Source organism: Babylonia areolata, chromosome 6 (assembly GCF_041734735.1).
Source record: "Babylonia areolata isolate BAREFJ2019XMU chromosome 6, ASM4173473v1, whole genome shotgun sequence".
Lineage (NCBI taxonomy): Eukaryota > Metazoa > Mollusca > Gastropoda > Neogastropoda > Buccinidae > Babylonia > Babylonia areolata.
This window is the reverse complement of record NC_134881.1, coordinates 49,288,631-49,313,721: the sequence shown is the minus strand read 5'-3', so window position 1 is coordinate 49,313,721 and position 25,091 is coordinate 49,288,631. Positions and strand designations below refer to the sequence as shown.

Here is a 25,091-nt window from a genome sequence, read left to right as displayed (position 1 = left end):
TTTATCCACACGTTAAACAGTTTTTTTGTTTCATTGAACTTATCAGTTATATTTAAATCTGTTATATTACTTAAATCGTTAGTAAACCAGAGCCCAAGGATTTTAAACTGTGGTGGATTCCAATTCATTTTCAAATTTGATAAATAAACTGTATCACAATTACGCTTATTTCCCAGCCATACATTGCATGTTTTTTCGTGATTTAATTTGAGTCCTGAGACTGTTTCAAAATCTTCCAGTTCTTTGAACAGTTCTCCATATGATTTTTTGTCACCCTCTAAAAAATAAGACGTATCATCAGCAAACTGGCTAATCTTAAATTCTACCTCTGATATCTTAATACCTTTTATGTTTGTATTTTGACAAATTTTGCAAGCCATTATCTCTGTGCACAAAATAAACAAATAGGGCGAGAGTGGGTCTCCCTGTCTACAGCCTCGTTCAATCTGTATACTTGTAGATACTTTACCGTTAACTACTATTGAGGATTTCATATTGGTGCAGAACGCTTTTACCCATCTACGAATATCCTCACCAAAACCCAAATGTTTTAAAACTTTATGCATATATTTCCAACTAACTGAATCAAAAGCCTTTTCAAAGTCTATTGAAACTAACAGTCCTGGTAGATTTTTTTCCTTCAAGTAATAGATTATATCATAAATAAGCCTTAGATTATCTCCTATATATCTGCCAGATACAAAACCCGTTTGATCTTCATTAATAAGTTTATCCAGGACTGTTTTCATTCTGTTTGCGATGCAGGTAGAGCCAATTTTATAAGTTACGTTTAACAGTGATATTGGACGCCAGTTTTTAAGATATTCTCTGGGTTTATCTCCTTTTGGTAGGCAAATTATGATACCTTCTTTCTGTGTAATGGACATCTCTTTTTTCTCAAACCCTTCATTTAAAGACCGTACAACAATACCACCTATCTGTTTCCAGAAAAATTTGAAGAAATCAACTGTCATTCCATCTGCTCCTGGGCTTTTACCATTTTTCATATTTTTTAGTGCTAGTGATGCCTCTTTCAAAGTTAATTTACCTTCTATCGAGTTGGCTTCTGTCTCTGTTAGTTTAGGCAAATTATTAACGAACTTTTACTTCCTGCTCCTCATATAATTTGTTGTAATACTCTTTCGTTTCTTGCAGCATATCTTCTATCTTATCTAAATTTCTACCATTCTTAGATACTAGTTTAAACATTTGTTTGCTAACATAATGTCTCTTTTCAAGGTTACAAAAATATTTTGATACCTTTTCTCCTTCTAGCTTTGCTTCTTAACAATATTCCTTGTATTTTAGTTTTTCTTAGTGTAATTAAACTATTCTTCTTCTCTTGTATTTGCTGTAAATCTTCCTCTGACTTACAACTTTTACTTTCTAAGCTTGTAATTTCTTCTTCAAGTTGCTTTTCTGTTTGTGTGTCCTTTTTCTTCTTTCTAGAACTATACTCTATTGATTTTTTCCTTATTTCCATTATGAAGGTATCTAAGAATAACTGATCCGATATGGTAAATTGTAAATGTTCTTTGGGAATATTACATATTTCTGATCTATTATATACTAGTGCAGCATACTGTTCTTTTATGTTTTCAATTGTATTATTTATCATATCTACATATTCTTTATCTTTTAAAAGTGATGAGTTGAATTTCCAAAAATTCCTTGACCGAGTATCTTTTCTAAACTCAAACTTTATTGAAATAAAAGAATGATCACTCTTATAACCGAACAAAATGTCTACATCTTTTACATTAGCTAGTGAATTTTCGGATATTAAGAAAAAGTCTAATCTAGCTTGCTGCAGTGGATTTAATCTTCTCCATGTAAATCAATTTCTGGATTTATTTCCCGCCATATATCTACCAGTTCTAGATCACCTGTCAATTCAATAACTTCTGTTTGTGCCTTAGGATTGTTAACATGTGTGTAATTACTGTAATCTAATGGTGGATTCAAAACTAGATTCCAGTCCCCTCCAATTACTATTATTTCGGATTCCAGTTCTTTAATCTTATTACTTAATTCTACATAAAACTGAGGATTATCCCTATTCGGACCATAAATATTTACCAGTGTGATATCTCTTTCCATAGTTTGAATTGATATGATCAGATAGTTCCCATGAACATCCTTAATTATATTTTTTACTTTGAAATCAAAATTATTATTAAACAGAATTGCTACGCCTCTTGATTGTGATGTATATGATGCAAAAAAGCATTCATATCCCCATTCAGCTCTTATCTGTCTCTCTTGTTTACTTACAAAGTGGGTATCTTGCAAGAAATATACTGACATATTTTTTTGTCTAAGAAACTGAAAAACATCACGTCTTTTTTGAAAGTCACCTAGGCCCTGAACATTAGCTGAAATTATTGAAAGACTAGACATTAATTATAGTCTAAAGATTTCATATCTACCCCTCTGTACATGATCTGATAAACCCTGTCTGTTTTTATCAAAATCGAACATAAAAATTAAAAAAAGAAAAGAATGGTTCAAAATCAAACATAAAAATAAACGAAGAACAGAATGGTTATTACACGTATATAATGTTCCACAGAAAATACACATACATACAAAACAAAAACAAAACAATACAGCAATAACACGGAGTACTGAAAGAAAAAAAAAAGGAAAAACAATCAAAAACGCTGATAATCTGGACTTTCGCTCTCGAGCAAAAAGTGGAGTCCATAATTTTAAACAATATTCTTTTAAAGCATGGACAGGAGCTTACCACAAAAAAAGGTACATATATATAAATAAATAGATAAATAAAATTTAAAAAATAAAAATAAAAGGGGTTTGCGTGTATGTATGTGTGTGGGGTGTGGGGGACAGGGTGTTTTTCCTGACTTTGTCAGCTTCAGGGCCTTCCGGGTCTCGGCCTTGGTGGGAAGGGCAGCTAGCGAGTCATTGACTGGCAGCTGTGGAAGGGCTGCAAATACCTCGCCAGATACGGACGAGTCCCTGTTGAGGAGGGTGTTGAAGTCTTGTCTGTCAGGAGGGTGCTGGTCCAAGGCTCGGACAGGGTTTGATCCTGTGACTCTCGGCCCATACACAGCTCGGAGACCATCATGGAAGGTTTTTGTGTCATGAGCATTAGCAGCAGACTGAAGCTCTTCGGACTTTCTCTCCCACCAGGTGTTCTTCATCTTATGCAGCCTCTTCTGTATGAGTTGCTTGGTTTGCAAGTACTGGTTATATTTCGTCTGGTAGTCTTTATCGGAAATGTGATCCTGATGCCGTATATACAGTGTGTTCAGGAGCTTGGCTTGGAGATTCCAGAGTCATTCTCGTCAAACCAGTCTGTGGCTCCTCTGTACAAAGCCGAGTATATCAGCTGCTGCTGTGTTATTAGCATCTCTAAAGGTGCTCCAAACAACTTCTACATCAGTCGATGCAAGAATTTCTTGGAGAAACTGTTTTAAAATCTGAAAAGAAGAGATGGTAAACTTTCTAGTGATATATAATTTGTATGTCTTTGTGTGAAAGTGTGTTGAATTTTTCAAATATGTCCATATTTGCTCGTCACAGTAAAACTACATGCACTATTTAACTACATCTCCATAGAGTTAACAGAGTTGGAAACAGTTTTCATTGCGTGGTGCATAACTGAGTTGGAAACACACAGTTTTCATTCTAGGATGATTAGAAGCAGTTTTCATTGTATGGTGGTTAACATGGTCGGAAACAATTTTTATTGTAGGATGGTAAGACAGTTGGAAACACAGTTTTCATTGTAGGATAGTTAACAGTGTTGGAAACACAAAGTTTTCATTGTCGGATGGTTAACAGTGATGGAACAAACAGTTTTCAATGTAGGATGATTAACAGAGTTGAAATCACGCAGTTTTCACTGAATAATGGTTAATAGAGTTGGAAACAGTTTTCATTGTTGGATGGTTAACAGTGTTGGAAACACAAAGTTTTCATTGTCGGATGGTTAACAGTGATGGAAACAAACAGTTTTCAATGTAGGATGATTAACAGAGTTGAAATCACCCAGTTTTCATTGTATGGTGGTTAACAGAGTTGGAAACACAAAGTTTTCATTGGATGATCGATAACAGATTTGGAAACACGCAGTTTTCGTTGTAGGATGGTTAACAGTTGGAAACAGTTTTCATTGTAGGATGGTTAACAGAGATGGAAACACACAGTTTTCATTACACGATGGTTAACACAGTTTTCATTGTATGCTGGATACACAGTTTTCATTGTAGGACGGTTAACAGACTTGGAAGCACTCAGTTTTTCACTGTATGATTGTTAACAAAGTTTGAAACACGCAGCTTTCATTGTAACATGGTTAACAGAGTTGGAAAATCGCAGTTTTCATTGTATGGTGCCTAAGAGGGCTGGAAACAGTTTTCATTCTAGGATTAGTTAACAGAGTTCGAAAATGGAGAGAGTTACCACTCTTTACTATTTGTTATTCATTTCAACTCCTAATTGTTTGTTCATTTCATTACACAATGGTTTCATTACACGATAGTTGACAGACGTTGAAACAAACAGTGTTCATTGTAGGATGGTTACCAGAGTTCGAAACATAGTTTCTATTCTGCGATGGGTAAGAGTTGGAAACGCAGTTTTCATTGTATAGTGGTTAACATGGTTGGAAACACAGTTTTCATCGTTGGAATGGTTATTAGAGTTGGAAACACACCATTTTCATTGTAGAATGGTTAACACAGTTGGAAACACAGTTTTCATTGCATAACCATGGTGGTTAACGTGGCCAGAAAACACACAGTTTTCACCAGCAGTGGGGATGGGGGTTATGACTTGAAAGACAAGACCGCCTTACTGGAATGTTCCGGCATGCCGATACTAGCATGTTTTGAACACGCTGACATCTAATTCAGCATGGGGATTGGGGATTCCTTGGCTGGAAGTCCGCCTAGAAGATGGAACTCCGAAGAAAAAACCTGCACCTGCCGAGGCCGTTCTACACGTGGCAGTATCTGCACCTGTGGGACTCTGAGCGTCGGTAGTGGGGAAGGGACTGCACATCTCCTCTTCACTAAAAAAAAGTCACCTGTGCTGGTCAGGCAACCAGGCTAATGTCGGAACGAAGAGATAGCCCTTCAACACCCAGCTTTCCCAAGCCCTGCAGCGATGGAGAAGTGGTAACGTGGACAGGCAGAGGATGCTGCTGGCAGTTCCTAGTCATGACTCTGCATGCAGGCGGCTGTGGGGTGATGGTCGTCTGCCGTAGACTGGGGCAGATGCGGCGCACGTATCCTCCCACAGCGTCAGAGCAGCCCTTTTTAGGGACAGCACTGCTCTCCCCACACGGGGAAGGGGAGATAAAAGGCAAAAACCTCAGGCGTGGGCTTTCCCATACAAACCAAACTTGCACGTGGAATAAACGATAGGCTGATGACCCTGCGTCTGAAGCTGTCTGAGGATCGCTTTGCCACAGTCATTAGCTGCTATGCCCCGACAATGACCAACCCTGATGACATCAAACAAGCCTTCTACGAGTAGCTCAGCTGCACCATTTCAGTGGTAGACAGAAAGGACAGGCTGATCAGCCTTGGGGATTTCAATGCCCGTGTTGGCGTGGACTTCTCGTGGCCAAAAGTCCTAGGACAGCATGGCACTGGCAAATGCAACTCCAACAGACTGTTTTTGCACGTAACATGGACTGACCATCACCAACACCCTCTTCCAACAAACGGATAAGTACAAGAACACATGGATGTACCCCCGCTCCAAGCAGTGGCACATGCTGGACTATCCGGCAGAGGGACAGAGGTGATGTTTCCATTACACGCTGCATGAGAGGAGCAGTCTGTTGGTCGGACCATCGCCTGGTACGCAGCAAGATGAACATCAGAGTTGCACACAAGCTCCAACCAGCCAGGCAGAAACCCCCAAGGAAGCTGAACATCCACCGCCTCCCTATCACAAAGGACGTGCTGCAGCAGCAAATCCAAGCAGCTCTCCAAGAAATTCTTGCATCGACTGATGTAGAAGTTGTTTGGAGCACCTTTAGAGATGCTAAGTACACAGCAGCAGCTGATATATTCGGCTTTGTACAGAGGAGCCACAGACTGGTTTGACGAGAATGACTCTGGAATCTCCAAGCCAAGCTCCTGAACACACTGTATATACGGCATCAGGATCACATTTCCGATAAAGACTACCAGACGAAATATAACCAGTACTTGCAAACCAAGCAACTCATACAGAAGAGGCTGCATGAGATGAAGAACACCTGGTGGGAGAGAAAGTCCGAAGAGCTTCAGTCTGCTGCTAATGCTCATGACACAAAAACCTTCCATGATGGTCTCCGAGCTGTGTATGGGCCGAGAGTCACAGGATCAAACCCTGTCCGAGCCTTGGACCAGCACCCTCCTGACAGACAAGACTTCAACACCCTCCTCAACAGGGACTCGTCCGTATCTGGCGAGGTATTTGCAGCCCTTCCACAGCTGCCAGTCAATGACTCGCTAGCTGCCCTTCCCACCAAGGCCGAGACCCGGAAGGCCCTGAAGCTGACAAAGTCAGGAAAAACACCCTGTCCCCCACACCCCACACACATACATACACGCAAACCCCTTTTATTTTTATTTTTTAAATTTTATTTATCTATTTATTTATATATATGTACCTTTTTTTGTGGTAAGCTCCTGTCCATGCTTTAAAAGAATATTGTTTAAAATTATGGACTCCACTTTTTGCTCGAGAGCGAAAGTCCAGATTATCAGCCTTTTTGATTGTTTTTCCTTTTTTTTTTCTTTCAGTACTCCGTGTTATTGCTGTATTGTTTTGTTTTTGTTTTGTATGTATGTGTATTTTCTGTGGAACATTATATACGTGTAATAACCATTCTGTTCTTCGTTTATTTTTATGTTTGATTTTGAACCATTCTTTTCTTTTTTTAATTTTTATGTTCGATTTTGATAAAAACAGACAGGGTTTATCAGATCATGTACAGAGGGGTAGATATGAAATCTTTAGACTATAATTAATGTCTAGTCTTTCAATAATTTCAGCTAATGTTCAGGGCCTAGGTGACTTTCAAAAAAGACGTGATGTTTTTCAGTTTCTTAGACAAAAAAATATGTCAGTATATTTCTTGCAAGATACCCACTTTGTAAGTAAACAAGAGAGACAGATAAGAGCTGAATGGGGATATGAATGCTTTTTTGCATCATATACATCACAATCAAGAGGCGTAGCAATTCTGTTTAATAATAATTTTGATTTCAAAGTAAAAAATATAATTAAGGATGTTCATGGGAACTATCTGATCATATCAATTCAAACTATGGAAAGAGATATCACACTGGTAAATATTTATGGTCCGAATAGGGATAATCCTCAGTTTTATGTAGAATTAAGTAATAAGATTAAAGAACTGGAATCCGAAATAATAGTAATTGGAGGGGACTGGAATCTAGTTTTGAATCCACCATTAGATTACAGTAATTACACACATGTTAACAATCCTAAGGCACAAACAGAAGTTATTGAATTGACAGGTGATCTAGAACTGGTAGATATATGGCGGGAAATAAATCCAGAAATTGATTTACATGGAGAAGATTAAATCCACTGCAGCAAGCTAGATTAGACTTTTTCTTAATATCCGAAAATTCACTAGCTAATGTAAAAGATGTAGACATTTTGTTCGGTTATAAGAGTGATCATTCTTTTATTTCAATAAAGTTTGAGTTTAGAAAAGATACTCGGTCAAGGAATTTTTGGAAATTCAACTCATCACTTTTAAAAGATAAAGAATATGTAGATATGATAAATAATACAATTGAAAACATAAAAGAACAGTATGCTGCACTAGTATATAATAGATCAGAAATATGTAATATTCCCAAAGAACATTTACAATTTACCATATCGGATCAGTTATTCTTAGATACCTTCATAATGGAAATAAGGAAAAAATCAATAGAGTATAGTTCTAGAAAGAAGAAAAAGGACACACAAACAGAAAAGCAACTTGAAGAAGAAATTACAAGCTTAGAAAGTAAAAGTTGTAAGTCAGAGGAAGATTTACAGCAAATACAAGAGAAGAAGAATAGTTTAATTACACTAAGAAAAACTAAAATACAAGGAATATTGTTAAGAAGCAAAGCTAGAAGGAGAAAAGGTATCAAAATATTTTTGTAACCTTGAAAAGAGACATTATGTTAGCAAACAAATGTTTAAACTAGTATCTAAGAATGGTAGAAATTTAGATAAGATAGAAGATATGCTGCAAGAAACGAAAGAGTATTACAACAAATTATATGAGGAGCAGGAAGTAAAAGTTCGTTAATAATTTGCCTAAACTAACAGAGACAGAAGCCAACTCGATAGAAGGTAAATTAACTTTGAAAGAGGCATCACTAGCACTAAAAAATATGAAAAATGGTAAAAGCCCAGGAGCAGATGGAATGACAGTTGATTTCTTCAAATTTTTCTGGAAACAGATAGGTGGTATTGTTGTACGGTCTTTAAATGAAGGGTTTGAGAAAAAAGAGATGTCCATTACACAGAAAGAAGGTATCATAATTTGCCTACCAAAAGGAGATAAACCCAGAGAATATCTTAAAAACTGGCGTCCAATATCACTGTTAAACGTAACTTATAAAATTGGCTCTACCTGCATCGCAAACAGAATGAAAACAGTCCTGGATAAACTTATTAATGAAGATCAAACGGGTTTTGTATCTGGCAGATATATAGGAGATAATCTAAGGCTTATTTATGATATAATCTATTACTTGAAGGAAAAAAATCTACCAGGACTGTTAGTTTCAATAGACTTTGAAAAGGCTTTTGATTCAGTTAGTTGGAAATATATGCATAAAGTTTTAAAACATTTGGGTTTTGGTGAGGATATTCGTAGATGGGTAAAAGCGTTCTGCACCAATATGAAATCCTCAATAGTAGTTAACGGTAAAGTATCTACAAGTATACAGATTGAACGAGGCTGTAGACAGGGAGACCCACTCTCGCCCTATTTGTTTATTTTGTGCACAGAGATAATGGCTTGCAAAATTTGTCAAAATACAAACATAAAAGGTATTAAGATATCAGAGGTAGAATTTAAGATTAGCCAGTTTGCTGATGATACGTCTTATTTTTTAGAGGGTGACAAAAAATCATATGGAGAACTGTTCAAAGAACTGGAAGATTTTGAAACAGTCTCAGGACTCAAATTAAATCACGAAAAAACATGCAATGTATGGCTGGGAAATAAGCGTAATTGTGATACAGTTTATTTATCAAATTTGAAAATGAATTGGAATCCACCACAGTTTAAAATCCTTGGGCTCTGGTTTACTAACGATTTAAGTAATATAACAGATTTAAATATAACTGATAAGTTCAATGAAACAAAAAAACTGTTTAACGTGTGGATAAAAAGACCAATTACACCTCTAGGAAGAGTAGCTGTCCTTAAGTCGATTGTCTTGTCAAAATTAATTTAGTTATGGATTATGCTTCCAAACCCACCACATAACAGTATTCAAGAATTGCAAAAAATGTGTTTTAATTTTGTATGGGATAAAAAGGACAAAGTTAAAAGATCAGTGGCAGTGCACAGTGTACAAAACGGAGGTATAGATATTCCACATATTCCATCATTTATAAAAGCTTTAAAACTCACATGGTTGAAAAAATGCTACAATATGTCGTATCGTCCAAAATGGAAAATTATATTATCAAAAGAATGTCCAGAAGTTGAAATGTTACAAGAATATGGCACAGTTGGAAGACGTATAATAAACCCCTTTTGGAAAGATGTGTTTCGTAGCTACACAGAATTTTATGACAAAACTGATACACATGTTCAGCAAGATATCCTGATGGAACCTTTGTTTTTCAATAACAAATTTAAGATTGATGGCAAAGTCTTGTATTTTGAAGACTGGGTCAGAAAAGATGTTTATTATGTGATAGACATTGTGAAAGGGAATGGACATTTTTTCAATATTCAAGAAATCCAAGATAAAATTGAAAATCGGGTCCCAATGTTAGAATTCTTCGGTTGTGTTAATTCAGTTAAAAGTTTTTTAAGAGAAAAAAACATAACATTTGAAAACAATGATCACAATGGAACCAGCTTTAATAAAGCATACACTGCAATGATAAAGGCCCCAAGAGGAACGAAATGTTTCTATGAAATAATAATTGGAAAACCAGAAAAGCCAAATGCCTGTAAAAATTGGAACTTGATTTTTGAAAACAAGCTTGATTGGAAAAACATTTTTTTCAATACAAAAAAAATCCATAAAATAAGGTTGAAATGGTTCCAGATGAAAATTAATTACCATATTCTTGTGACAAATTCGGTTTTGATGAAGATGGGAATACTCCCACATAACATGTGTAATTTTTGTAAGGAAGAAAGAGATACAATTCTGCATTATTTATGGGAATGTAACCATGTACAACATTTTTGGAAGGAGTTTGTGAGATATTTAAAAGAAAAGTGTTTACTTTGTGATAGACTTAACCTGAACGACACACTGGTGCTTTTTGGACATAACAAAATGAAAACTGATGAATGATTCTCATACATCTTATTGATAGCTAAATTCTACATATACAAATGTAGAATCAACAAAGTAAAACCAACATTACAAATGTTCAAAAAAGACCTTAAACAGGCATATGAAATAGACAAGTATGCCATTAACATAACTATGGAATATAACAAGTTTGTGGAAAAATGGGCACTTTATAACTGTTTGATACAAGATTAAGCTTTTCAAATCTACCTTGGAACTTTGACATTGAACATATATTGTTTTGCTGCTATAGATTTGTCAGTACTTAGAACTTAATTATATGCCTACCCTATACTTTCTAATGCACAAAACATATAAATTCTGTATCTGTAAACCTTTGTCTGAATAAAAAATGTTGAAAAAAAACAACAACACCAGGAGTGGATGGAATCCAGGCTGACATCTACAAGTATGGGGGCGAGGTGCTGACAGACAAGCTGACCGCCCTGTTCCAGTCTATCTGGGAGAGAGGGGAGGTCCCAAAGGATTTCAAGGATGCTTCAATTGTTCACATTTAAATATTGGACGGGAGACAAAACATTTTGCGAACCAGTCGCCGTGGCGAAGTGGTTAGCGTCGCGGACTGACGGCTGGGAGGACGCGGGTTCGAATCCCAGCGGAGGTGGGTTTTTCGGCCCATGACCGGCTCCTTCCCAGAGTTGAGTGTGCTGTGGGCTTAAATGGGGAGACTGGGAACCACACAGTCGAGTGTCATCCACTTCAAGGATGCGTCTTTGGGTGTGTTGCTCTAATTACCTGACCAACACTGCAAGTGTCTGTATCTCTCGGGCCTGGTTAACGCCGGGATATCATTATGACAGGAAGCGTAGAGTACAGCCTTGTCACGCAGCCCCAAAACCAAAATAGACCTCCATAGCAACATCGTCATCATCATCGTCATCCTCCTCCTCCTTCATCATCAATATAAACAAAATAGTCTCAAAGTCTGGCCTTTCATGCCCAGCTCTCATGGTGACCTCAGTTTCGATACCCCTCCACTTCCGTGCTTGGGGTGAGTCCTGTCAATGTCGTCAGTGTCGGCAGATTCATGAACATGTGACATGGTGTTTGCTATACGCCAGATGCAAGAGAAATGCAGTGAGCAGAACAAGGAGCTCCACATGGTCTTTGTAGACTAAGGCCTTCGACACGCTGAACTGCCATGGTCTGTGGAAGATCCTCCTAAAGTTTGGCTGCCCAGAAAGCCTAATCCAGCTGATTGCGTCATTCCACGATGGCATGCAGGCGTGAGTACAGGAAAATACTCGAAAAGGAAAATATTTACATCCATCCTCTGTAGTAAATGGAGTGAAGCAGGGCTGTGTCCTGGCACCCACACTGTTCTCCATTCTCTTCCCTGCCATGCTGATTGACGCCTTCCAGGACTGTGACCGGGGCATCTACATTCAGTTTTGCACAGATGGCAAACTTTTCAACTTGTGGTGACTCCACGCTAGGTCCAGGGTGTTTGAGGTACTGTTGAGAGAGTTCCTCTTCGCTGATGACTGCGCACTTGCTGCACACACCCATGAGGACATGCAGTTCATTATGGACAGGTTCTCAGCCTCCTGCAGATGCTTTGGACCCACCATCAGCCTCAGCAAGACCAAGTCCATGTACCAACCAGCTAGCTCACAGAACACCAGTGCCTCCCCCCAACCTGCAATCAAGATCGATGACACAGAGATCAAGTCAGTCGACAAGTTTTGCTACCTGGCCTGCTGCCCTATGCAGCAACAGAGCCCTTGATGCAGGTGACACTGCGCATGGCCAAGGCCAGCTCCGCCTTTGGCAGACTCAACAACAGGCTGTGGAACAACAAAGGCATCAGGCCCAGCACCAAAATCAAAACCTACAGAGCTGTTGTGCTGACCACCTTGTTGTACTGCTGTCACATTCAACAACTTGAGCAGTTTCACCAGAGATGCCCGTGAAAGATCCTCAGCATAAAGTGGCAAGACAGGGTCTCCAACCTCCAGTTTAGAGAGGAGTAGCCTGCCCAGCACTGAAAGCCTGCTGATCCAGTGCCAGCTATGCTGGACAGACAGCAGGACCCCGAAGATGTTCTTGTATGGCCAGCTGAAGGAAGGCCACTGCGAACTTGGAAGACCCTGCAAGCGCTTCAAGGACACCTTGACGACAAACCTCAAAGCCTGTGACATAGACATCGCTTCCTGGGAAACTGATGCCCTTGACCGCTCTCGCTAAAGGATGCTGTGCTCTAGTGGCATAAAGACGTTTGAAAACAAGAGAATGCTGGCCATTAAGGAGAAGCGGGAGCGAAGGAAGCAGGGCTCAACTTCTGGAAACGTTTTCCCTTGCAACACCTGTGGGAAGTGCTGTGCATCAAGAATCGGCCTCTTCTCCCACATGAGGTCACACACCGTCTGATAGATAATCCTGCCTGCCTACTCATCCGTCGGTCGGACGAGAGATTCCATCACCTTCAGTCGTGTTCTTATATATATATATATAGTTGCTGTTAAACCCTATGTATTTATCATTTGTTTATTTTGTCTTATTATTCTATTTCACCCTTATTTTACAAGAAAATGAGCTTTTGTTGAGATTTTTTTTATCTTCTGCATCAGTTAGTTCCCAGACTCATCAGGCATTTGTCGGCTCCATCCTGGAATATTCATCTTCAGTCTGGGATCCCTACCAACAACAGGACATTGACCTACTCGAGGCAGTCCAGAGACGAGCAGCCAGACTTGTGCTGAGACACGACCGAAACACTTCGAGCATATCAGCAATGCTACAAGACCTTGGATGGCCCTCCCTGCTGGTTTCCTCCCACATACCATCCGGGATTGGAACGCCTTGCCCCAGAGAGCTGTGGAGGCTATAGTCCAGGACTTAAAAAAATGGTCAAAATGTCTGCAACAAAATAGTTCTTTTCACGATAAAATAGAATAAATCATACTGATAACGCTGATATAAACTTGACCACTGTAGGCGGGCGGGAACATGATAAGATTTTGATTTTTAATAATTATTTCTCACACATTTGGCCATGAGAGAGCGCCTTACAAAGATCCGCTAGGCACGAGCAAGCGAGGGTTACGCAAGCGCGGTATAAGGGGTCGCCAGAGGAAAGCGTTTAGCGCGGTACAGTACTTGTGGCTGACTGCTGCCGCGCTGATGCTATCCTATACCTCCGTTAGTAGGTCACTGCGGCAGATGACAGATACTGTACAGAAGATAGAACTCTTTGGGGTCAAAAGGAAACAAAATATTTAATTTCATCTATAACAACATACTAAATTGGTAGAAAACGCAAGTTTGCTTTTATGAATGTTTTACAGTTTCTTACCAGTCCTGACATTTCATAAAGAATGAAATCGGTATTATACCGACTGCAAAGGTGAATTTACGAAGGCAGCACGAGATCATTTAGTTTGCAGGAACAATTATGTTGACATTTTACGCAATGCACAACTTGGAAATACTTCATGCTCTGCTTATTAACGTGTAGTATATGAATATCTCAATACCTGTTAACTAGGTTTGTTTCAATGAACATTGTCGGAGCACTGTCGAGACAATTAATTCAGAAAGCATGGAAGGCAGATGATGGCAAAATCGACCAACATCATGTCTTGATATAAAAAGAACGGTATGAAATATATATTTTTCTTTGGAAATGAAGTGGTATTTGCAAATGTGGCTCACGAACCCTGCCGCAGTAGACACGTCGGTTTAGCATGGGAAAGAAAATGTATCTGGCTGGAGTATGAAGGTGGCAAAATGAAGTGCATCAGATAGTCATGAAGAGCAAAGACTGCCTGGAAAATGAAAATGGGTCAGTCTCCAGAACTTTGTTGGAAATGGGGGTCTCTCAGTCTGATTCAGTATAAACATGTGTTTAGAATGGTTATTCAAATGTTTCACATGTTATCAGGATTGCAGTTCATTAGAGAAATGTCTGCAACAATTTTGTGAGAATATGTGTCTTAAATGTGTTGAAAATTATTAAAAACATCCAAAATTTCGACGCCACTTTCTGACATGGCAATGTGTCTAAACATGAAGTGGTCAGAAACAAATAAGTACAAACCTGATTAAAATCCAGTACATACAGACCTGATCTATATTCATTCGTTGTGATAATAAAACATTGATCATCAGTAAAAATGGTACATTAAGTTTGAAATATAACGCAAAAAACCAGCGTCACAGACGTAAACAAACCATTCCTCTTGACGTATTTTTATTCATTCATGAATACACTACACGTTCTTTACTTGCAACAGGTGGTCAACACATCTACCTTCTGCAGCACATACACTCATTTTCTAAAAAAATAATGACTGTTCAACTATTTAAATGCAATCGACGTCGCATATTTTCAGTTCCGCTTTTCTGTATTACTTCAGTGCATGTAAACAACCCAATAAAAATATACATGTAAACAAATTTAGAACTGTTTCCACATAAATCATGCGGATTCATCGCGGGAAAGCGTAAATCGGTTTGACAAACACCCTTCAATCGTATGTGTTTGAACACAGATTCAGAGAATGTGTTGTTTCCGACAGCGTGTGAGATATGTTACACGGAAATCTCCGATATGTTCATTCGCACCCCGTCTTTGCTATATATATATATATATATATATATATATATATATATATATATATATATATAAACAACAGCAACAAAACTGTGTATGTTAATTTCGTCGTTGTTATAGTTTGTTTGTACATTTATCTCTGATCCGATTAAGTTTAGACACAATCACTGTTTCTGATACATGGCGAGATGCGGTAATATACGGATACTGGCGTAAGATTTCGAACCAAGTCAATGCATGTAGTTCAGTAAGACAGTTTTCAGTTGAAGACTTGTTGCATCAAAAGTTCCAAACAACAAAGTTCAAAGTAGAAAATCACCCCCTTAAATTACCATGATTTTGGCTTTTGCTGTCTCGTGAAGTTTTATCACGAAATGATGTAGTTTATCAGTTCACAAGACAGACGAAGTGTGGAACGAAAAAAATTGTATCTGAAAAATGTCAGTCCCTACACGCTTATATGTTTTGCAAAATTTGATTAGAACAGCCACATTTTACATCACACAATTTCTGGAAAACCAAAGTATACACTGACTGTGAATGAATTTCTTAAAATTAATTAAGTTTGAAGTATTTCACGTTTAGTTGTGCTTGAGATGAAGTCAGGTGTCACATTCGGACACGGAACACATGTTCTTTGGTTCTGCTTTACACTGATAATAAAATTCCTTATTTTTAGTTGTTGTTTGTTGTTGGTATTGTTGTTGTTGTTTGGTTTTGTTTTTCCTCAAAGTATTACTTTTATTACATTTTGTTTTTCTGCAATCCTACATATTTGTTCACTGTGAGGATAACGCTAATCAGTTTTCTGTTGATTGACTGGATAAAAAGATACAAAGAATTCGGTGTTTTGATCACAATTCTTCAGATAAAGAGGAAAACTTTTGTCAAGTGATATAAATAATACAATTCCCATTTCATAATAAGATGAACGGTAGTACTTTAAACAGTTAAACACTGGGGAGAATTGATGTGAAAATGGAGTGCCTGCAGTGTTTCTGAAAAATAAAATCATCCAGGGTGGGGGAATTAGTTTAGGTATTTTGAGTTCCATGTTACATATGTCAAAAGGTTTTAGGTAATCATTAATAAAATACATAATTTTGCACAGGCTTTGTTTGAATGCACTGCATTGGCTAAGGATCGCATGATAGATTCATTACTATCATTATTATAAATCCAGTAATTCAAACATCTGCGTCGGGAAAGTTAGTTTAGGTAACTTGGATTTAATGTTACACGTGTTACAATAAAGTTTTACATAATCATTAATAAAATTTATGATCCATTGTTATCATTATGATTATTATTTATATCCCACGCTAAATCGACGTATACTGCGCCAGGGTTCGTGAGTCACATTTGCAAATACCGCTTCATTTCCAAAGAAAAACATGTATTTCATACCGTTCTTTTCACATCAAGACATGATGTTCAATTTTGCCATCATCTGCCCTCTATACTTTCCCTGTTTATTGTCTGGACAGAGCGCCGATAATGTTCATTGAAACTGAACCGGGTTAACACATATTTAGATATTTATATTCTACACGTTAATAAGCGGAGCATGGAGTATATTGGGTCCAAATTGTGCATTGCCTAAAATATCAACAAAATTGTACTTACGAACTGCCTCGTTCTCACACGTTCTTACAGACTCGTAACAACAGGAACCTCTTGTTGATGTTTCCTTTACTGATGCAAAAACTGAACTGCCTCTGACAGGCTAACAACATGGTTCGAAAACGAGTGAGTACATATCGAAAACGAGGCATGGTCGAGGTCGAGGTCACCGGAGGTGACTATTTCGATCGCGAAACACGAAATACATGATACCGTGACATCTCCCCCTTTAGGTTGATAAACCGAAATGGACAATAAAACTCGAATTGAAATTAATGTTCATTTGATCGATTTCGATAATGTCTATGTGTAGCGGGATGGCTTCTTGATGATGCGTCCTCTTCGTGTCGTTGTCACTTGTGGTGTAGCCGCTGGCTGGTCCTTAGACGACACCATCTGCGTAGGCTCATCGGGCTGGGATGTGGAGCTGACCCCGAATGAGTGATGTCCATGGCTCGCCTCAGCATCACGCTGGATGGGCCGGTTGCACTGAACAGGTTGAGTCTGCTTCTGCTGCCTTGGAGTTGGCTGACTCCGCAAAGGAAGGACGGGATCAGTGTTGGGTACAGTGGGTTGGTTCATGGGGACAATTGGGATTTGGATTGGTTGGGGTAAGGGTCTGGATGTCCTCATAAGGTGGCGCCTGTTACGCCGGTACAGCCCTTTGGATGCCTGTATCTCGTATGATCGAGGTGCACACTGCTTGATGACTGTGGCAGGATTGCCCCACTCCTTCTCGTTGTCCAACTTCTGAAGGACGACGTCACCGGTAAGTAGCTCTGGTAGCTCTTTAGTGCCGTGACGACGGTCAAAGTTAAGCTTGGTGGAGAGCTTGCTTCTGGTGTCTCTGTCTCTTATAGTCTCTTTGTTCACAGTACGTGACTCAAGAGTTGCTGGAAGACATGGGAGTGTGGTTCTCAGGTTTCTGCCGTAAGCTAACATAGCCGGACTTTCTCCTGTTGGTGTTGTTGGAGTGGATCGGTGGATCAGGAGGGCAAGGGCTGGATCATCTTGACTTAGAATCTTCTTAGCCTCCTTGACTGCTCGTTCAGCTCCACCGTTGGCTTGGGAATGGTACGGACTAGTAGTCCTGTGAGAAAACTGCCAGGAATCTGCAAAATCCTGGAACCCCTTGGAAGTAAATTGTCTCCCATTATCTGTGATGATCAACTCAGGTATTCCGTGTCTAGAGATAATGTTCTTCATGCTGTTGATCACGGTCTCTGATGTCTGTTGTCTGAGATGTGCAATCTCGATGAATCGTGAATAGAAGTCATAGAGTACGAGGTAGTGTTGAGCCTTGAACTCAAACAGGTCACACGACACCTTTTGAAAGGGACGTTCTGGTAGCTCAGTCATCACTAGTGGTTCTAATGGCTGTGACGGTCTCTTTACCTCGCATGTACGACAGTTATTCACAATGTTCTTGATCTCTTGGCTCATCCCAGGCCACCAAACTGATGATTTGGCTCTTTCGCGACACTTCGCGATACCCTGGTGTCCATGGTGAATCTTCTCTAAGATTTCTTTCTGCATGGCTGCTGGAATCACGATTCTTGTTCCTCTTAAGAGCAATCCCTTGTACACGCTGAATTCTCCACGGTGCTCATGGAACTTGTGTAGCTCTGGTCGCAGGTCCTGGCGATACTTGGGCCAGCCTGAAGCAGTTTGCTGTAGAGCTTCACTCAGGATTGGGTCTCTCTGGCTCTCTCGGGCTATTTTGTCAAGTCGCTCGTCAGAGATTGGCCAGGATGAGGCGATTCCGTCGACATGAGCCTCCACGTCTGCTGACGAAAAACCTTCCTCCATCTCCTCCTCGACGGGACTTCTCGATAGGGCGTCCGCAACTACCAGGTTCTTGCCTGGAGTATGTACTGCTTTCAAGTTGAATCTCAGGAATCTGATCAACATCCTCTGGCATCTTGGAGGGGTCTCGTGTAGATCTTTCGAGTTGATCAGAGGGACCAGTGGTTTGTGATCTGTCTGAAGAGTAAAGTTTGGAAGCCCTATCAGGTAACGTGAGAACTTTTCGCACGTCCAGATTGCCGCAAGACACTCTTTTTCTATTTGCGCGTATCCTCTTTCTGCTGATGTGAGAGTTCTTGAGCAAAAAGCAATTGGTTTCAGCTGCCCTTCATGGTCTTGTAGGAGAACACCTCCAATACCGTAGCTCGAGGCGTCTGCACTCACAGTCGTCGCTCTGGACAAGTCGTAGTGGGCCAATGTTGGTGCTGATGTCAAAAGTTCTTTGGCTTTTGTCATCGCTAGTCTCTGTGGTTCACCCCAGTGCCAAGCTGCATCTTTTTCCAGTAGCTCTGTGACAGGCTTCAGAACTGAAGACAAGTTTGGTAGGAAACGACCTAGGAAGTTGAACATTCCTAACACTCTCCTCAGCTCCGTGACGTTGGTCGGGTCTGGCATTTCAACAATGGCTTTCACCTTCTTTGGGTCTGGCTTGATCCCGTCTGCTGAAATGATATGGCCCAGAAATTCTATCTCTGGTTCTCCAAAAGTGCATTTCTCCTTGTTGAGCTTCAAGCGTGCTTCGGTGAGTTTGTCGATTGCTGATTTCAGTGCTTGATCATGCTGCTCTTGTGACTCGCCGAAGACTAAAATGTCATCGTAAAAGCACACGACGTTCTCCTCATCTTGCAGGATGGTTTCCATTGTTCTCTGGAAAATTTCAGGAGCTGATGATATCCCAAATGGTAGACGTCGAAACTTGTATCTGCCGTGTGGTGTGATGAACGTAGTCAGCTTTGAGCTTGCCTCATCCAAGGGAATTTGATAGAAACCGCTTGTAGCATCTAGCTTACTGAAAACTTTTGCTCCTTTGAGTTTATATAGAAGGTCTTCAAGTGATGGTATGGGGTAAAGTTCACGCTTGACTGCGAGGTTCAGTTTCTTCAGGTCTGCACATATTCTAACACTACCGTTTTTCTTCAAAACTGGCACCATCGGTGCACACCAGTCTGTTGGCTCAGTGATTTCTTCAATGATGCCTGCTTCCTCCATCTTCTGGAGTTCTCGCTTGACCTTGTCCATGAGAGGGATGGGGACTCGTCTTGCACAGTTCAGGCTGTAGGGTGTGTGGTTTTCATTCAGTACAATTTTCACAGGCGGACACTTGACTGGGTCGCCTACTGGACCGAAAGCTTTCTCAATGCTGCCAATCCTCTGCACTAACCCGCACTGGACGCTCGCTTCTCTGCTGAGTAAACAGTCTGTCTGTCCTTCAGCGACGTAAATCTCAAGGTTGACATTCTTACTGTGCAGTGTCACTGATTGTTTGAACATTCCTAGACAATCTATCTGACCTCCTGCTCCCTGAAGAATGATCTTGGACGGCGTCAAAGTTGGTTGTGGTTTCAAAGTCTTATATATTTTGGCCGGCATCACAGTCACGTCGGCCCCTGTGTCGATCTTAAACTTGACTTTGCTCTGGCCTATGTTGATGTCTGTCATCCATGCTTGCTTGGATGGCGACTGCACTGCTCCCAGAAAATATGTCTCGTCTTCTGCATCTACAGCTTTCAACTGTTTCGTTCGGCATACTGTTGAGAAATGGTTGAACTTCTGGCAGGTCCTGCAGCGTTTGCCTATAGCTGGACAGTCTTCTCTCGAGTGTGGTCCTCGCCCGCAACGTCCGCAGCGATCTGTCTTGTCCTTAGGTCCTGTGCTATCCTGTTTTCTTGTATTTCTTAAATTTCCTCCTTTTCCTTTTCCTCCTCTCTGCTTTCCTTGGCCTTTTGCTTGAACAGCATCTACTTTCTCCCCTAGCTTTCTCTGTTCCCCTAGCTGTTTCTTAACGCTCTCGTATTGCCTGGCCTGCTTCACTGCATTCTCTAGCGTCAAATCAGCTTGAAGTTGTAATTTCTCTGATAACTCCCTATCAGATACACCAAGAACAAACCTATCTCGTATGGTGTCTTCTCGGTTGGGAAAGTTAGCGTGTTCAGAAAGTTCATAGAGAGCTCGGTAGAATGCTTCTATGCTTTCACTGCTGTCCTGGTTTCGCTGATAGAACATTGCTCTAACATGTATTATGTTCTTTTGTGGAACGAAATGTCTATCAAATAAGTCTAGCACAGCTTTGAGATTGGGTCCTGTCTCTTCCGTTTCATCGTAGTGAAAAGACTCGTAGACCTGCTCTGCAGTGGCCCCCATGGCATAAATCAGCGATGAAAGTTGTATTTGAAAACTTTTAGTACTCAGTTCGTTTGCAATCACAAAACGTTCGAATCTTTTCCGCCATTGTGGCCAGCTTTCTGGCTGCTTAAAATCGAAGTTCTCTGGCGGTTTGAAAGGCATCTTATGAGGAAATAAGAAAAACTCAACTCACAGGTTATTTCTCGTCTGTAAGTGGTGTGTTGAGGTCTCTTCGTTTTCAAGTCGTAGCGTCGAGCTGTCTCGTCTGCTACAGCTGAGAATCTCTCACAGTTGCCAAGTTGCGTCGCCGATTCGTTGTGCGGAGATCTTCATAAAGCTGGATTCGTAGAGCCGCCGACTGCCACCATGCCTCGTTCTCACACGTTCTTACAGACTCGTAACAACAGGAACCTCTTGTTGATGTTTCCTTTACTGATGCAAAAACTGAACTGCCTCTGACAGGCTAACAACATGGTTCGAAAACGAGTGAGTACATATCGAAAACGAGGCATGGTCGAGGTCGAGGTCACCGGAGGTGACTATTTCGATCGCGAAACACGAAATACATGATACCGTGACACGAACTAAATGATCCCGTGCTGCCTTCGTAAATTCACCTTTGCAGTCGGTATAATACCGATTTCATTCTTTATGATATGTCATGAATGGTAAGAAACTGGAAAACATTCATAAAAGTGGATTTGCGTCGTCTACCACTTAAGTATAAAATACATGAAATTGAAAATGTTTCTTTCCTTTTGACCCCAAAGAGCTCTGTTCCTAGCTTAGGCTACTGTTCAGAATCAGTTGTCTGCCGCAGTGACCTGCTCAGAGACCAGCATCAGCGCGGCAGCAGTCAGTCACATGTAAGCTTACTGTACCGCGCTGAACGCTTTCCTCTGGCGACCCCTTATACCGCGCTTGCGTAACCTTCGCCTGTGCTTGCCTTGCGACTCTTTGTAAGGCGCTCTCACACAGGCAGAAGTAATAAAAATATTCGATTCTGGACATTAAAAATCAAAATCTACCAATGTTCCCGCCCCCCTATAGTGGCCAACTTTATATCAGTGTGATCAGTATGATTTATTCTATTTTATTGTAAAAAGAACGGTTTTGTTGCAGACATTTTGACCTAACGCAAATTTTAATCTAAATTTCCTGGCCTATTGTGTCGATGGTCTCCAGGATATAAATACCAGAATATACCTTTTTTATATATAATAAAGAAACCTAGGTAGACCTAAATGTATCTTCCGCAGACCCCCTTTTATTCAGTGATAGAATAGTCAAGTATTGACTGTGATCACTCAACGGAAGGAAGGGAATGAAGGAATCTCCTGAGCATGTCGTCTGCAAGCGGCTGTGACGTCAACTACAAAAGCTCGAAAGAGCTTGGAGGCAAAATTAATCAAACTTGGTTCAGTGATTGGCCGTACAAACACACACAAGGCTAAAGAACGAACATACAAGAACAAAAATTTAGTGGAACACGGACTTGTATACATTTGTTTATTTTCTTAAACAGTCCGTGGAGTGGAAAGGAAGGCCTGGTAGACTTCGTTGATGCGTGTAAGTTAATAAACCACATGAGAAACCTGAAACGAAATATATCATAAGTATTTTCATTTTCCAAAAAATAGAATGTTAGAATCAAACTACCGTCTTCTGCTTTGGTTGTACGTTAGGATTATTCGGTAATATCCCATTCGACATTAGGATTATTCGGTAATATCCCATTCTTATTTTGTGGATGCATCTGGATGTGTTTTTGCCCATCCCAAGTGTCAACAGGTCAAGGTCGACGGGTGGTTGATGATATTCTGCACGCGTGCTATAAGAGTTTGCCGGAAACGACAGAAGGCCACACTGCTTGCTCTGCCTTGTAATAAGGTACTTTCCGTAACTAGTGAAACGCAAAATAAGAATGAAACAGGACATTTCCATTACGAATATTTGTTGTAAGTCTAATCAACTGTTTAATCATCAATTACCGGAAACTTTCTTTTTACACAAATTACACTTACAGCCTGTCGCTTTGGGTCAGTGTGATCCACAGCACATCAAGTTGCAAGCGCTCATGTGCAAAGAGCATCATAGGCTTATCATGCCAGTTTGGTGGAGAAGCGACTCATGAAAATTAATTGTCAACGCTGTACGGACCCGTACAATGTTGACAATATCTTTTTGCATCCTTTGTTATACTTAAAGTTAGTCTGAGTTTGAAGATTTTAACGGATGTGTTTGTTTATCTTAATATATATATATCTGAGTTTGAAGATTTTAACGGATGTGTTTGTTTATCTTAATATATATATATATATATATATATATATATATATGTATATATATATATATAAGAATCAGTACTTTTTTACTTTTTTTTTTTTTTGGGGGGGGGGGGTGGGGGGGGGGGGGGGTAGGTGATTATATGAGAAAGTTCAACACTGGGACTGACACTAGTGACACCATCTTGCATTTGTGATGCAGTTGTCAGTACAAATACAACATTTGATGAATAGTAGAATATCATTATCATAATAGTTTAATATATATATATATATGTATGTGTGTGTGTGTGTGCGCGCACTTGTACAATACTGGAAGGGGGTCCATGTCATTGCGTCGACAGCTCATTGCGTTGACAGCAAACAAATAATAAAGAACGGGGGAAAAAACTAGTGCACATACGATGCAAGGTTTACACGTTAAAAGTGTGTGTGTGTGTGTGCATCTCTCTCTCTCTCTGTCTCTGTCTGTCTCTGTCTCTCTCTGTCTGTCTGTCTGTCTCTCTCTCTCTCCCTCCCTCCCCCCTCTCTCTCTCTCTCCTCTCTTTCATGTGTACGTGTGTGTGTGTGTGTGTGTGTGTGTGACCGTACCGATATTGTAATTGTATTCTGAAAAATGTTTTACCGATCCTAAAATGTGTATGAGCTGTCGACGCAATGAGCTGTCGACGCAATGAGCTGTCAACTTTACGGGTACCTCCCCTGGAAAGACCCAGTAAAATAAAGGGGTCTTAGCTTCAGCTTTAATTATGACTTCCTTTGCATGTGTTTGTGGAATTTTTCATTTCAGTGAGTTTGGCAACTTTTGTTCATTAAAACAGCATTTTTCATCAACAGTTATGTTTGCCTGATTTTAAAACAATTTACTTTGTGGTTGTGGCAAAAATGGTGCCAAAAAGTGGGACATTTCTTGGGTTGTAACTTTTACAATAACCTAACTTTATCAGAACAAGAAATACAATTGTGGCCGTGTCCCAAGTGGTTCTAATAGGGGTACGGCACAAAAGACTTAACTAAATATGATTGATTGAATGAAAGGATAGACAAGATCCCACGCACAGGCCAGGAACATGTAGAGGCCAGTCACAAATGGGGTTTTCTATTGTTTTATTTACAATAGTTATAAACTAAGAGAAGAAATAAGGAGAAGAAGACAACTAGGAGAAGACAGTGCAGCAATACGTGGCGAGGTGTCAGCCGTTGTGGGGGCACACACGACACAACACTGCTCGACGCAGCAAGAGAGAGAGAGAGACAGCAGGCTCTGGTCAGATGACTGACCAGGTATGAAATGACCACTCATCCCTCACTGTGCCAATTTATGCAAGTTTAGCGGACCACAAAGGCCGTCACGTGTGCTTGCGAGCAGATCGTGACTAATCACGGAGAATCTGATGACAATTGTGTTTGTTTAAAGGTGTTCAGTGACAGATTTCTAAATGATTCCTGAACCGATTTACGTCGGATAAGTTGCAAAAGAAAGAGCTCAACACCTACTTTATAATGAGTGTAAAATGAAGTGTTACTTATTTAAGATGAATTTATAATCTTAATTTAAGTCACCTGAACAGGGTCAGTTTTAACGAGCTCGTCACTGAAAATTACAAACTGCGTTAAATCAGTTTGACGTAGGCAAACATAAATGGAATAGATTTAAAGATGGAATCGCGACGATTCTGCCAGTATATAATACTCGTAGTTTACTGATCTGACAAAAGAGGTGTTAATTAATTACGGTGGAACAGAAACACAAGTTTGCTCTCAGCCAATGACATACCGTGATGCGACACTGGCCGAGCAGATGGCCTGGCGAGGACAAAATGATGTAAGCGGAGTGATGTCACACAAGTCTGGGCGCTGGTAAGGAGGGAAAACGTCGTCTGCTTTAGCTTGTGTGTGAGCAGTTTTGGA

The 25,091-nt window shown here is 40.1% G+C and overlaps 2 protein-coding genes across 5 annotated transcripts in view; both read left to right on the top strand.

Annotated features, from left to right (window-relative positions):
* The window catches only part of LOC143283115 (uncharacterized), a 551,198-nt gene that overhangs the window by 279,789 nt on the left and 246,318 nt on the right, over positions 1-25,091 (top strand). The gene's annotated exons all lie outside the window — the stretch shown is intronic.
* The window catches only part of LOC143283113 (oxygen-dependent coproporphyrinogen-III oxidase-like), a 203,949-nt gene that overhangs the window by 81,090 nt on the left and 97,768 nt on the right, over positions 1-25,091 (top strand). For 2 of the 4 annotated variants that reach the window (XM_076589227.1, XM_076589229.1), the window contains exon 1: positions 22,512-22,785. The gene's annotated coding sequence lies outside the window, so the exon portion shown is untranslated. Of the gene's footprint in view, positions 1-22,511; positions 22,854-25,091 lie in introns of those variants that run through there. The other 2 variants (XM_076589228.1, XM_076589230.1) reach the window with 2 other exon arrangements.